The 15756-nt window shown below is 30.3% G+C and overlaps 1 long non-coding RNA gene across 1 annotated transcript; it reads right to left on the bottom strand.

Moving 5' to 3' along the window:
- LOC108661331 lies at positions 230 to 2046 on the bottom strand. Its single transcript, XR_001927089.1, has 3 exons — positions 2005 to 2046; positions 1243 to 1323; positions 230 to 270 (listed from the first exon to the last, which is right to left on the bottom strand). It is a non-coding gene; the product is annotated as an uncharacterized LOC108661331 (long non-coding RNA).

Here is a 15756-nt window from a genome sequence, read left to right as displayed (position 1 = left end):
ATTTGAACATAATAAAAATATTCAATAAAATATTCTATTTTCTTATAAAACAATATTTATAGAGTTACCGGTAAATAATTTTTGTAATGTAAAAGCTAAACAAATTCATACATATTGTAATACAGATAACCAAAGTATAAAATTTTATTTACCGTGACACGTGGGACCACGAACGACCAAAAGTATCAAAAGCGGTAACCTACAGTTTTTGAGGATGCAAGTCCAATTGTAGCCCTCAACAAAGTGAGCTATCTACCGATTATCCTAAGCCTGAAATGGGTGAAAAAGAGGGTGGTGAGATTATATAATCCCAGTGAGTAAATAAATACCATCTAAAATATCTAAAGCTGAGTAAATGGAGACAGATAAAATAGTTTAACATAAAAATGATTATCAACATTTCGAACTCATTTTAATAAGATAAAATAGATTCATTTCACAAAAAAAAACAACGAGGCTTATGATTTTCTGAAAAGTTTGGCTCGTGCCAAAATCATTCTCATACTCATTATCAAGGATACCTTGGCCGAGGGCTATCCCAACTGAGTCCGCCAAGGCTATTAAAAGTCATGTACGCATAAATCATGTTTTTATTTTGAAAACATAGTCGTTCCTTGGGGTTGGCTGAGTTCACCCTCACGTGGTGGTTTGGCGTGAAATGAACTCTAAAGTGTTAATCTCAGGAGTTATCCAACCACGCCTCTCATACTGAGGTATGAATATAATAGGGTTACCATGCCCCCTCTAATAGGCTGGTCCACGGAACCCGTCCACTGCAGCGACTAATCAATAACCCACCATAAAATAAAAATCCAATAAAATATAACAGCATGACATGGCAATTTTATCATTATCCAGCCTATCAAGGCAAACAACAGTTTATACATTTTCATCACAAATACCAATTCAGCCATTCATGCCAATATTGCCATAAGCCAATCAATTAGAACCATAAATTCACAATACATCAAATGGTCTCCAATTACTTTATTTTCAAAGCCATCATTCAATTTCAAGACAATTTAAAAAATCATTTCATTTAAACACATTTTGTTTATAAAACATAAAGATTTACCATTTAAACTTACATTTTCCTATAANAGACAATTTAAAAAATCATTTCATTTAAACACATTTTGTTTATAAAACATAAAGATTTACCATTTAAACTCATTTTCCATAAAATCACAAAATCGGATAAAAACCACTTTAGATAATTAAGATGATAGTAAGGTTACTCACTATTTCGGGAGTTGAATTTTGAGTACTCTGATTCTTGATCCTTGGGTACTATCTCTTTACTTTTGTCAGAATGCTCACCACCTAGACATAATGCACAATAAGCCATTTACTACATTTGTGCTAAATTGTTATAAAACCAATTCAGGCTTTATACTTATGTATAAAATGGGATGCAAATTGTTTGGATTATCGTCTAAACACAATGTTGTACACAAATTCAATTGTGTACCTAAATAAAACGGTATTGGCCTAATTCGATCTATCACTCGATTAATTGGCCAATATATCCAATTCAACTCCAATAATTCCATTTTTCTCCCAATACTCCAAACCATTAAACACAAGTTAAATAACTTAAAATATGGCAAAATCATCCTCACATTTTCTCTTCAAAAATTCGGCCATGGTGGGTGCATCAATACTGTGATTTTTCCTACTTGATTCTCACACCATAAATCACTAATTCCTAACCAAATCACTTGAAATAAAATCAAAATCGTCATCAATATTCCACATGGAGAATTCGGCCAATGATGGGTGATGGGAGAAAATGAATTTTTCTTGTTGGCTTTTCATGCTACACATCACTAACTAACTAAAAACACTAAAATATTTTAAAATCTAACCAAATCAAGCATCAAAACTCCTTCCCCCATGTCTGGCCAGCAAGGGTATCCTCATGCAAACTTGATTCTCAACCATGAAAAATGAAAAGGAATGCATAAGAAAGGTTGATCACAAGCTAGAATTGAAAAATCTTACCTTTTGTCACTTGTTTCCTTGAATTTTCACACTTTTCCCTTGAATTTTTCCACCTAGGGTTTTTGTTCTTCTTTTCATCCTTTGTTCTTCCTTTGGCCAGCCATATGAAGAGAAATGGGCTGATTTTGTACTAATTTATAAGGAAAATAATAAATGGATGAGAATTTGACACATGTCACCATTCCATTGGTCCATGTGTCATACTTACCCATTAAGCAATCTCTCTCCACCATTCAAATTTTCTCAATTATCCATGATAATATTGGATAAAATACATGTGCTGGACATGTGTTGGGTGGTGTAAAATTACAATTTTGCCCCTAGGGTGGCAAAATGACTATTTTGCCTTTATGCTCGAAAAAATGCCGAAATTAAAAATTTTCACTTCTCAAACTCAAAATTTTTTCTAAATAGTCAATCTTGATCAAAAACTTCTTCCAACATTCCAATTTTAACCTCGGATGGCAAAATGACCATTTTGTCCTTAGATCATGAAAATTCTACTTTGACTCTAAATCGGTCCTCGAACTCCGAATCACCATTTTAAGTCATTCTGGGGTTTTAAAATTCTCAATTTCAACTTAAAATCTCTATTTGGACTAGTTCAAGACTTAATTCAACTTAATTGTACTATTTGGTACAATACCGTCCTTTAACAATTTTCAAGGTACCCAAGTAAGCAAACATACTTTCTTATGTAGGAATGGCATAATAAACATATTGTCGAGCTGGGCTTGACAAATATAGTTCCAAAACTTATTAAGCAAGATGAACGTGGACAATATCCACTGTTCCTCTTGAGGGAGAGTATCAAAAATGAAGAATCAATAAGTCTAAGGAATTCATAAATGGCTGAGAATCAAGTGAAGAAAAAGATGAAACAAGAAACAAAGAGAAAGAAATCAAGACTCAACAAAACTAAAGCCATATCAGGACACAAGGTGCTATAAACGCACCGTTTCACTTAAACACAGCACTAAGGCAAGACTTCAATGTGAAACATATGATTTCACTAATAAGCTATTTGTAAATTTCTATTAAGTTAGTTAATTCAAGTTAGTTTAAAGCTTAAATATGTTTTTCTCTTTTTTTTGTCTTCTTTTGTAAATACTGTACATATATAAACTGATGATTTCAGTCTTGTACCTTATGAGGAAAAATTATTCAATGAGAATAGTAAGATATTCTCTCACCTTTCTCTGCTGTGCCATCACTGCTTTATACCATTTTTATCAATCTGTACCAAGAAGGGTTTGATGGTTAAAGGCATGGATGATCAAAGGATCGGCAATGATGGTGGTTTGCCTAGGGGATGTTTGGATGAAAAAATTCAGTGCCTTCAAATTCAAAAATACCAACGGTAGGTAAATTGGGTGTTTCAAGGGAGAGGAATCTTTAAAGAGTTTGAACTCTGTGACAAGTAGCTGACTTTTCAAATGAGATTTTGGTCGAGGATAATTATCTAAAGATTTAGATAATAAAAAGATAAGGTGGAAGCATCGAGCATTGATGCATGATCTTATAGAAGAGTAACACTGAAATATTTTTTCCTAATTAAAAAAAATAAAGAGAGAGAAGAAGGCAGTGTAGGATATAAAAGAATTGAGGCAGCTTTAATGCAAGAAAATAATGGACCAAGAAGGTAAAATGGAGAGAGAAAAAAAAAGGCCTTTCAAACAAGGAGAAGAGCTATTTGGCTGTCAAAGTCTTTCCAAATGAAACGTTGCATATTCAAGTGGGACCACATAGGAGTTTAGATATTTTTCTACTTTCAGTCAAAGTCTTGAGCAGTGGTTGTCACGAGTTAAGGAAGTTGAATTATTGTCGCAAAGAACCATTCCCGAGGAGTAGTCCCAAAGCAATACAAAATTAGGCGTGGAAATTTTAAATGGAAAAAATGCTAAATGAAAAAATAATTGCCAGACGATCAGGTTGCTAATGATTCTGTATGTTGAGAATGCAAACCATGGCCAGAACAATGGTGGAGTCAAGATTTTATATTTAAAAGTAAATAGTAAAAAATAATATTTATAAAATAATTATATTAAAAATTTAATATTTAATAAAAATATAAAATAATTTAAATGTAAAAAATTTATATAAAAATTATGTAAATAAATTTTAAAAATTATTCAAAAAATCAATTTTAATAATTTATTTAAAATAATTAACTAGCATAATCATAAATAATTTAATAATGACAATAATCTCAATTCTAGATAAACTTAACAACAAACAAAAATTAACAAATATAATAACAAAAAGCTTAAGGAGATCAATCTCCTAAAAAAATTAAACATTATCAATAAACAATTCAATGGGGAAGCAATTTCCTGAATTAATCACAAAAATTAAGTACAATATCAATAAACAATTCAATGAGAAAGCAAACTCCTAATAAAAAACTTAATTATTCATAAGAATCTAACAGAAAAAAACACAAATAATTTATAGGAAAGCAATTAAGCAATCCCTAAATAAATAACTAATAACTAACTTTAGGCGCTTAATCAAATCATTGTTTTGTTGCTTCCAACAAAAAATGACTAAGATGGTAAATCCTAAATCAAAATTACCAAGTAGAAATTATTAAATAAAGAAAATTTAAAGTTGAAAATATTAAAAATAAAGTAAGTAAGTAAATCAAACTTATCAATTATCATGACGTGAACATTGAGATACTGATTAGAGGTTTTTACATAGAGAATGCTGGCAAGCAAAAAAGTGTAAAAAAATGATTTTTTTCTAAGTATTTAGTAAAAAGAAAAGAGAACAATAGGTGCTTGTTATGAGGTTTTTGAGAAGTGGGGTTTGAGAATAATTCTATTATAATAGGTTTTATTTTAGTCCTATTAAAATTAATTAACTAATTTTTGTGGTGCATCTCACCAAATAAAAAAAATATTGTACAGGTAAAATTATAAAATTTCAAAAAATAAAAGTTTGTTAGAAAAATTTTAAAATTGTAGTGGAGAAACTATAAAATTTCAAAAAAGTAAAGGTAAGTTCTAAAAATTTTAAAATTGTTGGGGGGTGGGGGCCCCACTAGCCCCCCTTCCCATTTGCCTCTGATAATGCAAAAATTGGGGAAGAACTTGAGGTGGCTAGTTTGATTAAAAAAAAAACGGACGAGGTCAACCACATGGGAAGAGAGGAGGTTAGAGAAATTGGTATAAAGAGGGTGCTGGTGGTTGAATGTTAAGTAGAAACAAAACCTTTAGAGAGGTTGTAAACAAGTTAAATCAAAAGAATGACTACTACGTAACTTTTGAATTTATTTTGATGGAAGTAGAGATTGTATGTGTTGGACATATGCCCTTAAAAATGAATTTTATTATTTATTTATTAGATAAATAAATTGCTACATCAATTATTGATTTCATATATATTATATTTTAATGATATTTTATTTATTTATGACATATATGATATGATCATAAATTATTTGGTAACATTGTAGAAAAACTATGCTAATAGTTGATGAACTATTAAGTAGGGAGTTATAGTTCTTTAGTTCCTTGTTTACCAAAATTTTTATAAGCTAAATGTGATAAACTATTTAAAACTTACACTTGTTATGTCTGTATAAAAAAGATAGAATGTTTTAACTCTAGCATTGGGGTAGTGATCTTAAAGCAAATAAGTGACTGTAGTGTATGAGATACTTTTATCGAATAGGGTCCAATTAAAGAGCTCTATATAAGTCTGTCACTGTCAATAATTAAAAAAAGCTCTATTACAATTTATTAATTGTTTTTAGACTTGAGAGCTCAATATAATTTATTTAGTATATATATGACTTGATGTTACCAATAGCTGATACTGAATTTAAAGGCTATACCTTGGGATGTTGGGTTATGTATATGCTAAATAAGGGATTCACTATTCTTTATTGAGAAAGATATTTAAGTAATTTTCATAATATTGTTGGACTCAAGAAATTAGGTTGGTATGTTTTTTAAGGGGTACTTTAAAATTATATTATTTTTATTAATATTATTTATTAGTGTTTTTTGAAAAAAAATAGTTTTTCAGGTAAAATACCGACACCCCCATAGGTTTTAATCAAAATTCTATATGGGTCCATTAGTATGAAAAATGGACAATCTATCCCAAATATTATCTTTCGTTGGACACCTAAGTCCAGATGTTAAGGTTCCATTGATATTTCTGTTAATTTGCTAACATGGTAATATTTATCAGACAATTTTACCTTTCATTAATTTCAAAAATTACACAATATATAAATTATAATTTTTATTTTTAAAATTTTTCCTATGAAAAAAATTCTTTTCTCCCTTATTTCTTTCTCTCAAACGGTTAATTAATGACTCACCCATCGCATGCGGACCACCTCTTGGCCATATCTAGTCATGCATGGCCAAATCTGACCATATATTTGGCCTCACTCCTTTGGCTTGGGGAGCACTTGACGGTTGTCCCCAGGCTAGGGGAATATCGATTTTTGCTCCTATGGCTTGGGGAGCACTTGACGGTGCTTCCAAGCTTGGTTAGGGGAGTCAAATGCTCCCTAGGCCATGGGATCAACAGATCAATGCTCCCATGGCTTGGAGAGCACTCGACGATGCTCCCTTGATGAGTTAGGGAGCACCAGATTGGTGTTCCTTTAGGAAGATCTAGTCGAATATGACATTGTACAATCAGATCCGATTGCGGAGTGGTTAGTCGGTGTCCGTTGGTCAACTTGAAAGAAAGGGAAATAGTGAAAAGAAGAAAAAGGCATTTTAGAGATTTCATGTTTAAGCATGAACACCGTTCAAATATTTAAAGCAGAATGTCTATTTTGAAAGCTAATGAACTTGTGTGTAATTGTGATTAAAAGTTAGGGTGTTTGAGTGTTTTACCTTATTTTTTTAAAAGTCTAACAAGAATGAAATCATGAATTGGTATAACATGGGTTGAATGTGACAATTAAAATTATTTATCCATAAAACCCATGAGGAATATGGTATAGTGAATGGACTAATTAGTAAATATTGTAATGAAAGAGACTTCATTTATAATTATTTTCTCTGCAGAGGTGTGAAATCTTACCCTATGATAGGATTTCTAAGTTAGAAAATCCTTATATGAGCAAGATAAATTGTATTTTAAACACTTGAAATTTAGTTTTATACTTAGAAAATTTCATGTTTTAATGTTTTGAAATGATATACAAGTTGGGTTTGAAAATAGTGTCCAATTAGACAAGGTTTTGACTTGATTTTAAGCTAATGGAGCTTTTCTCTCGATAAACGTTCTTCACGAAACCCAAAAATGTATTTTTATGAGCATCTATCGATAGATTTATTTATTTTAAAATGCATTTAGTGAGAGAAAATAGACTTAGTTAAAAGTGAATACCTTTAGATAGTTTTTAGAATGATTATTTTGAGGTTGTTAGTGTAGATATTGATTACTATGATTATTGTGTGATAGGATTGATCAAAAAATTTTAGAAAATGAATGGAGAAAGGCTATGATTGAGTCATCGATCGAGGTGAGTGGATACACCACTTTTGAAACTATTTTGATAAGTAAAGTTAAAGCATGATTTGAGAAATTTTATAGAGTATGATTTTCTGCAAATACTTTTGAACTGAAAATAATTGTTGATGAGAAAAAAATATTTTGAAATTTATTTTCAATCTATTATGCATATAAATATTCTATTACATATTAGTTTTCAACAAGGGTGCACAAGCACCTTATTGATTGAAGCACTCGATTACTCAGATCTTTAGACGAGTTGTTGTCGGATTATCCACACAAGTGCACATATTGCAAACAAGTAATATAATGATGAAGTAGAATATCATTCCCATAGAGAATTATTTTAATTCCTATTTGCTAACTACTAAAATTGACACACCCTAATCTTATCCAAAACAATTAAAAATTAAATTATTAGAAAGCAAAATTAAATTTAACAAACTTAAAGATTAATTTGCTAACCTAGAGTTTTAATTTATTTACAAGTCTTTGTCGAAGTTTTCATAAAAATACATTTCTCAATTAACTTACCATGCGTCTGTGCAAATTAAATTGAAGAAAGATTCATTAAGTTCGTACTCTAATCTTGGCTATGTATGGCTTATAGGTGTATGTTTATCCTATATGCAAATCAAACTACCTAATCAACTAGGTGCATTTGATCATACGCTATTATATTCAAGGTCTACCTAAATCTTCTTTGTCAATGTTTAACCTAGGTTTCCAGATCAATCTAATTGATGATCAGGTAATTAGAACCATTAAGAATAGAATAGAATAAACAACTTAAAACCGTCAAACATAAGCAAAAGAGAAATAAATAATTCAAACTACGTATTGAGTTTAATTATAATCTTTGATAAATAAATTAGTTCCGCATAATGTCACACATCATCATCAAATAAAGTTTAAACATTGAAACTAAACCAAAAAAATAAAAGAACAACAAAAAGATAAAAGAAACTTCAAGATTTGAAATCTTAATCTCCCAATATTCTTGAGTCCCTTGATTTTTTCTCAACTTCAATGAGATTTTTTTTCAATGATTTTTGTGGCTAAATCTTAGCTCTAAATATGGTGTTTCATGCCTCATTGATTGATTTAAAAGTGCTCTTCAAAGATGTTTTTATAAGGCTCAAAGCTATAACAAAATAGAAGTCTAAACCCACTTAAATTATGAGTTCTACATTGGCCAAGAAGGAAGTATATTTGAACAAGGAAATCTTCATCAGACCACATGCTACTACTACAACAAGATCTTTTACCACCTTCCAAGCTGAATTGGGTGAAATGGTAAATACAAAAGTTGTATGTTTTTCTCTTATCTTTCCAATTGTCTAAGAATCACTTAATTTGAAGTTCTATAGAGAGAGTTATGGTTAAAATACTGAGACATGTGCATTTAAAGTTTGCACCTTAAAGTTTATCTCTTTCCATTAAAAGTCCTTATTCAATTAACACCTATAATGGCACAAGTAAATCAATAATAACTTATCTTAGGCACATTAACACCAATTTAAGTACACATTTAACTAAGATTAGATTAACCCATTGATAACTCTATGATATAGAGTTATTTGGGTTTAATTTTGATAATAATTTAGTTTAGGTCTTGTGGTAATGCATAAAAATTAGTAAGTTTTATTTAAATTATTTTAAGTTAATTAATTTAGGTCAGTCAATCTAATCTTAATTAATTTTATGCTTAATTTAGCGTTAATGTGATTAAGATAGGTTGTTGTTGATTTATTCGTACTTTTATAGGTGTTTAATGATGGAAGAATTTTAATGGATGGAAAGCAATTTTGAGGTGCAGATTTCCACTATATATGTTTTGGTATTTCAATCATAACTCTCTCTAAAGAGCTCCAAATCAGACGATTCTTGGACCATTAGAAAGTTAAAAGAAAAGTCTACAACTTTCATGTTTACCACTTTACCAGTTAAATCTGGAAGTTGATCAAAAATCTTGTTGAATTTAAAACACTATAGTAGTCCTAGAATAATTATGATTTCTATTAATTAATTGGTCGAGGCCACGGCTTTGGTGGAGGTAGGTCGCGGCCCACGTAGTCTGATAATGAAATCTTGATTGGAATTGACTTTTTTCTTCACCCAATTTCATCTAGCTTCAAAACCCTATAAAAATAACCTTTCGGAGGACTTTTTTTAAAAAAAGAACGAAACATCAGATTGATAGCTGAGAATCAAGCCACAAAGTATTTGAAGTTGAGAAGAATTTAAGGAATTCAAGAAGATTTGGAAGATCAAGATTATAATTCTTGGGTTTTATCATCTTTTTGTTATTCTTTTATTATTATTTTTAGTTTGATTTGAATGTTTAAACCTAATTTGATGATGATGTGTGATTTAATGGGGAACTAAGTTATTTATCTAAGATTATGATTGAACTCGTAGTCTGATTTATTTATCTCTCTTTTGCTTATGTTTGATGGATTTAAGTTGTTCATTTTATTTTGTTCTTAATGCTTCTAACTGTCTGATCACCAATTAGATTGAATTGGAAACTTAAGTGAAACCTTGACGAAAGAGATTTAGGTAGATCTTGAATAGAATAGCGTATGATCGAATACACTTAGTTGATTAGGTGGTTTGATTTGCGTATAGAGTAGACATATACCTATAAGCCGTACATAGCCAAAATTAGAGCACGAACTTAATGAATCTGTCTTTAATTTAATTTGCATAAAATAAATTAATTGGGAGAGATATTGTAATGAGAAAATCAACAAAGACTTATAAATAATTTAAGACTTTAGGATAGCAACTTAATCCATTAAGCTAAGTTAAGAGAGAGAGACAATAATCTGATGAAGTATTGAGGGGCATCATAATCTTTGGTTTAAAAGTCAATCAAATCTAAAAAAATAATTTTGCTTAGTAAATTTAGATTAGTTTTAGCTTTTAAGTTTGATTTTATTTTGCTTTTTAATTTTAGTGTTTCAATAAAATTAGGGTGTGTAATTTTATTAATTAATAGTAAGAATTAATTCAATTCTCTATGGGATCGACACTCTGCTTATCATTATATTATCTTTGTGATACATATACTTGCGTTGGTAGAAAATTGAACAACACTCACCTAATTAATTAACTGAAAATAATTAAATAAAATCCATTAATTTTTATGGATTACTACAAGAACTAAGTTAAATTATTAACAAAATTAAATACAAATAACCCTCTATCACAAAGTTATCACATCCCCAAACTTAAGTTTTTCTACTCCTCGAGCAAAATATAGAGAAGAAACTAACTTACAAAAAAATAATTTAAATGATGAAAGCAAAATAGATAAAGCAACTACTAGAGATAAAGTGCACCAACGTCAATGATCTCTCATAATTTCCTCAGAAGTATGTCTATCAATCTTTAACTTAAGGAAAAATATAGGAATTATTTAAATTCATGTTTCAATTCTAATGCAAGCACATCCTTGAATGGATTTCCGTGTGTGTGTGAAATTTTTTACCAAGAATATCATGATATCCGGATGAGTTTATGCCAACACAAAATTCAAATTAGTACTAGAACTCCATAAGTTTACTTTTCATTTCTCTCTCCACTAATGTAGACTCATACAAAATTAGGGATCATTAGGACTTTATAAAGTTTGTAATGTATGGCTAGGGTCAAGGTAGGATAAAGGATATAATGTGGCTCAAAGCACCCTAAGCATATAATCATTCTATGACCTATATATGGAGTTCTATTTTCCTTCTCCACATTCACCCTTTCTTCCATATTTGAACTTTTCTTTTGTTCAACACTTTATTCTATTTTTTTTTTTTGTAATTTCACAATTTTACACATCGAAACTTATTTTTTTTTGTATTGCAAGTAGTGGTGTCACTTTTAATATTTTGAATTTTTTTTCACATCAATCACCTTTCTAATATATACATTTAGCTCAATATATATTTCCTAAAACAAAATACATGGTTAGGAGTGAGGGCTGCAAAATTGAAAATTTTATTTTAAGGCTAGGCTCAATTATTATGTAGTTAAACAAAGAAAAGGAAAATTAGGCTCAAAGGTGTATACTAGGGATAAAGATTTATCAAGGTTAGCTTGAAAGGCTCAAACAATCCAAAGATGGCTTAAATTATGTTCCTAATTAAGTATTGTCTAGGATTTCATCTCGAGAGAGAATAAAGTAAGTTCTAGAATTCATAACATAATCTAAATTTTATGTAAATATAAATGTTCTATAAATATTCACAATAATTCAAATCAAAAGATATAGTGCTCAAAATTGTGAAAATTACATCCTAATAATGATACTAAACAGAAGAATTTAGCATGAATCCAAATAAAAACCTTATTCATAGAAAGCTAAAAATCCAAGACAACTAATTATCATCATTGGATAAGGAAATCATCGAAAAAATTGGCACAACTTTACTCTAGATTCCTAAAAATTCAAGTAAGCATAAAAATTTAGATGATCAACTAATCCTAATTACTTAAAAATTTAAATAAACAAGCACATAAAATTAAATTTGATACCTCTACAAGATATTCACTAATAGAAAAATAAATTCATCCCACAAACTTAAATTAAACATGGTCCTCAATGTTAGAAAAAATAAAGGAAAGGTAAAGAATGCCCCTCTAATTGTTGAATGAATATGGAAAAGCTCTAATCCTCCTCATCTTCCTCATCATCACCAATGCTTATGGGAGGCTTTTTTTTTTTAACCATAAAAAGAAAATAAATAAAGATTAAGGTAGAAATATAAATAAATGACAATAACTGAACATAGAAAATAAGAGTTTCAAAATCTTGGGTTGCCTCCTAAGAAGCGCTTCTTTATAGTCAATAGCTTGACTTTGGTTGAGGTCTTCATTCACCCTTTAAAGAGGTTTGAGTTTTCATGGAAAAAGCTTGAGGTGTGAAAGTAACCTCTTCATAAGATGAAATTGTAGTGACGTTAACTCAAGTTTTGGTGCTTGTTTAACCTAAGGTGGTAGAATAGGCTGACTTTTACCCAACTTCTCAAATTGAGTTCTTGAATAATGCACTTTTGGTTTAGCCTTCAAAACATGTGTAACATTTGTGAGTTCATTCTCGTCCTTTGTTGTTGCATCTTGAACCAAACAAGCTTCAAGGAGTTTTTTTGGATTTTCCATATCAATAGCCTTTTTAGGTAACTCATCAATTGTATCCAGAAAAAGAATGGGAGGCACATCTGGCTTGACTTGTGGTGGTGTAAATACTTCCTCCTCTCACTTAATTTCTTCATCTTGAACTTGATTGCTGGAAGTATCCTCTTGATCTACTTTATCTCTATCATTTTGAGGTCTATTATTGATGGCATTAGCAAGTTGGCCACTTGAGTCTCAAAATTTCTTATTCATGTTGCTTGATTTTGAATGATGGCATTAGTCTTCGCCATGAACTGCATGAATATATCCTCTATTGAAGGCTTTTTGTTAGGCATAGAGACTCTAACTTGTGATTGAAAATCATGATGGAAAACAAGCTGTGATGAATACGTAAGACCTTGATCATTACTCCATGAAAAAATTTGGGTGATTCCACCTTGAGTTGTAACTGTTGGAGTATGAATTGTTTTGCTGCCCATTGAAGTTTCCATCAAATTGCATTGATTCATAATAGGTTGGACAACAATCATTTGAATGCCCATCTCCACAAAGCTCGCATGTCACAAAATGACTTTGAAAAACATTAACATCCCAAGTGTCAATATTCTAAGTCAAAGCATCTACTTTGGCAGTCAAAGTACTGATTGCATCCAATTCATAATCACTCACAACCCTCTAGGATCAAATTATTCAGATGGCCACTGGTAGTTCTAATAATTCATCACCTCAATGAAAAGTACCTAAAAAGAAAATAAAAAGTTTGAAGTAAGATTAAGAATGCTTGGTATTAATATTAACAAGAAAGAATTAAAAATCAATTCCCCAGCAATGGCGCCAAAAACTTGTTGTCAGATTATCCACACAAGTGCATGTATCGCAAACAAGTAATATAATGATGAAGTAGATTATCATTCCCATGAAGAATTGTTTTAATTTCTATTTGCTACTTACTAAAATTGACACACCCTAACTTATCCAAACAATTAAAAATTAAATAATAAAAAAGCAAAAAAAAATTAAAAAAAACTTAAAATCTAGAACTCATATAAAATTAAATAGCAAATTTATTTTATTAAGCTCGATTGACTACCAGACCAAAGATTATGATATCTCTTAATACTTCATCTAAAGATTGCCTCTCTCTCTTAACTTATTTTGATGGATTACGTTGCCAACCTAGAGTTCTAATTTATTTACAAGTCTCTGTCAAGGTTTTCATAAAAATACATTTCCCAATTAGCTTATAATATGTCTATGCACATTAAATTGAAGAAAGATTCATTAAGTTTGTACTCTAAACCTAGCTACGTATGACTTATAGATATATGTCTACCCTTTATGCAAATTAAACCACCTAATTTGGAGTTCTGTAGAGAGATTTATGATCGAAATACCGAGACATGTGCAACGAAAGTCTACACCTCAAAATTTCTCTACTTCTTCCATTAAAAGTTCTTCAATAAACACCTACAAAGGCACAAATAAATCAATAATAACTTCTCTTAGGCACATTAACACCAATTTAAGCACACATTTAACTAGGATTAGATTGACTCGCCTAATTAATTAACTTAAAATAATTAAATAAAGCTTACTAATTTCCATAGATTACTATAAGAACTAAGCTAAATTATTAACAAAATTAAGTTCAAATAACTCCATATCATAGAGTTATCACTAGTGTGGGTACGAGATATGATTTATAATTAATGCATGAATGATATGACGTGCATGTTAGCTATGTTAAGGCACAAAATGTGTGATGGATTGTATGATAATTTTCCATCTAAAATGCTATGTTTATGTATATGATGTGTATTCCATATACTACATAAGGTGATTGAAAAAGCATGATGAATGCCATGAGATTATGTATGTAATGTATGTTTCATATACTACATAAGAAAATAGAGTAGGCATGAAGAATGCAGAATGTATTGATACATCATGAACATGTATTGATACATTTGAGACAGAATGCAGTTTCTGAGGCAGGTTACCTATAATAACCTACCCAGCTTATTTACATTAAGTACCATTTAAGTAAATGTGCTCTTTACTTTTCACTCTCCATTTACTTAAAATATTTAACGTAAATAAGCAAACAACCTATAAAACCCGACTCTGTAAACAAATGTCATGACATACATGCACTGAGTAGCATGTTATTACGCTAGGAAAGTCCTAAGAATAGACGAAACCCGGTATTGTACCTAACGGTACACTTGAGTTAATTTAACCTCGAACTAGTTCAAATAGGAATCGTAGGATGAAATTTAATATTTACAGTCCCGGAATGACTAAAAATGATTGTTCGGAGTTTGAGGGTTCATTTGGGGAAAAATTGAAAATTTTGATGTTCAAGGGAAAAATCGTCATTTTGCCACCTAAGATAATAATTTGATCATGGAGTGAAATTTTTTACCAAGATTAACTATTTGGAGTATAATTTAATGATAGGAAGTGAAAAATTTCAATTCCGGCAATTTTCGAAACATAGGGGTAATACGATAATTTTGTCATCCCGAGGTAAAAACCGTAATTTTCACCACCCAAAATTTGTCAAAATTATAGGATTTATTTATTTTTGGTATGAATAACTATGGTATTTCAAGTGGTGAAAAATAGAAGTTTAATGGATGAAATTTAAAAACGGGCCAATGGGAAAGTGACACATGGCACTTTTTAATGATTTAATATTATTTTAATGAAAAGTCAGCCCATTTAAACCCCATATTAAGTGATGGCCGGCCATAAGGAGAGAACAAGAGAGAAAATAAAGAGGAAAGGAAGAAAAGAGAAAAACCAAAGGAAAATTAGAAAATTCAAAGGGAAAATCGCATTTTTCGACCGTTTACGCATCTAACGGTCAGATTTTGACTTTAGCTTGATTTCTACCTTTCTTATGCCTTGTTTCCATTTATCATGCTTGAGGAGACAGATCAAAAAGTGATATCAAGGGCTGGACGAAATTCAAGGGGGAGGAATTTGAAATTTTTATGTTTTGATTTTTAGTTAAATTGATAGTTTTAGTTAGTTAAATGTGTATAGAAATCAAATTGGGCAAGAAAGCATGAAATTTTCACAATACCCACCCTTGGCTGAATGTTCAATGATGTACAATGATGA

This window comes from Theobroma cacao, chromosome 3 (assembly GCF_000208745.1).
Source record: "Theobroma cacao cultivar B97-61/B2 chromosome 3, Criollo_cocoa_genome_V2, whole genome shotgun sequence".
In the NCBI taxonomy this organism is placed as follows: domain Eukaryota; kingdom Viridiplantae; phylum Streptophyta; class Magnoliopsida; order Malvales; family Malvaceae; genus Theobroma; species Theobroma cacao.
This window is presented reverse-complemented; position numbering and strand designations above follow the sequence as displayed.